This window comes from Dipodomys ordii, unplaced genomic scaffold (genome assembly GCF_000151885.1).
Source record: "Dipodomys ordii isolate 6190 unplaced genomic scaffold, Dord_2.0 Scaffold9, whole genome shotgun sequence".
Lineage (NCBI taxonomy): Eukaryota > Metazoa > Chordata > Mammalia > Rodentia > Heteromyidae > Dipodomys > Dipodomys ordii.
Genome location: NW_012267225.1, coordinates 15,975,651 through 15,977,045, shown reverse-complemented (window position 1 = coordinate 15,977,045; position 1,395 = coordinate 15,975,651). Strand labels below are relative to the sequence as shown.

Sequence of the window (1,395 nt, the reverse complement as noted above, 5' to 3'; positions counted from 1 at the left end):
TGAGTTAAACTATCTTAATAGGCCCATATCAAGCACTGAAATAGAAACAGCAATAAGAGTCCTCCCAGGTAAAAAATTCCAGGACAAGATGGTTTTACAGCGGAATTTTACAAGGCCTTCAAAGCAGAGCTCACACCAATACTCCTCCAACTCTTCAATGAAATTGAAAGAGAAAGCTCACTACCAAACACATTCTATGAAGCCATCATAATCCTCATCCCCAAACAAGGCAGGGACTCATCAAAGAAACAGAACTATAGACCCATTTCTTTGATTAATATTGATGCAAAACTTCTCAAAAAAATTCTGGCCAATCGACCTCAACAATTCATCCAAAAAATCATACACCAAGATCAAACAGGATTCATTTCAGGGATGCAAAGCTGGTTCAATATACGCAAATCAATTAATATTATCCATCACATCAACAGGAGCAAGAATAAGAACTACATGGTTATCTCAATAGATGCAGAAAAAGCATTCGACAACATCCAACAGCCCTTCATGATGAAGGTTTTGGAAAAATTAGGAATCCATGGAACATTCCTCAATACAATAAAGGCTGTATTTGACAAACCTACAGCCAGCATTATACTCAATGGTGAAAAACTAAAGCCATTTCCTCTAACTCAGGAACAAGACAAGGATGCCCACTTTCTCCACTTCTCTTCAATCTAGTATTAGAATGCCTAACTACAGCAGTAAGACAAGATGCAGACATAAAGGGGATCCAAATAGGGAAAGAAGAAATAAAACTCTCCCTCTTTGCAGATGACATGATCTTGTATATAAAGAATCCCATAGACTCCACTCCCAAATTACTCAAGCTGATTCAAAACTTTGGCAAAGTAGCAAGTTATAAAATTAATCCCCAAAAATCAGTGGCTTTTCTGTATGCCAATAATGAGAAAAGTGTGGTTGAAATTAGGAAAGCAACTCCATTTTTAATAGCTTCACAAAAAATAAAATACTTAGGAATTAACTAAAGAAGTGAAGGACCTCTATGATGAAAACTTTAAAATCTTGAAAAAGGAAATCAACACAGAACTACAAAAATGGCAAACCTTCCCATGCTCCTGGATTGGAAAGATTAACATCGTGAAAATGGCAATACTTCCCAAGGCTATCTACAAATTCAATGCAATACCTATCAAAATTCCAACCTCATTCTTCAAGGAAATAGAAGAGGCAATCCAAAAATTCATATGGAACAATAAATGACTCCGAATAGCAAAAACGCTCTTCAACGGAAAGAACACTGCTGGAGGAATATCAATACCAAATTTCAAACTCTACTATTAAGCCATAGTAATCAAAACAGTTTGGTATTGGCATAAGAACAGACCTCAGGACCAATGGAAAAGAATTGAAAACCCAGAAATGAACCTACAGACC

At 36.3% G+C, this 1,395-nt stretch overlaps 1 protein-coding gene across 1 annotated transcript in view; it reads right to left on the bottom strand.

Moving 5' to 3' along the window:
• Window positions 1-1,395, bottom strand: part of Sntg1 (syntrophin, gamma 1) — an 852,919-nt gene that overhangs the window by 234,953 nt on the left and 616,571 nt on the right. The gene's annotated exons all lie outside the window — the stretch shown is intronic.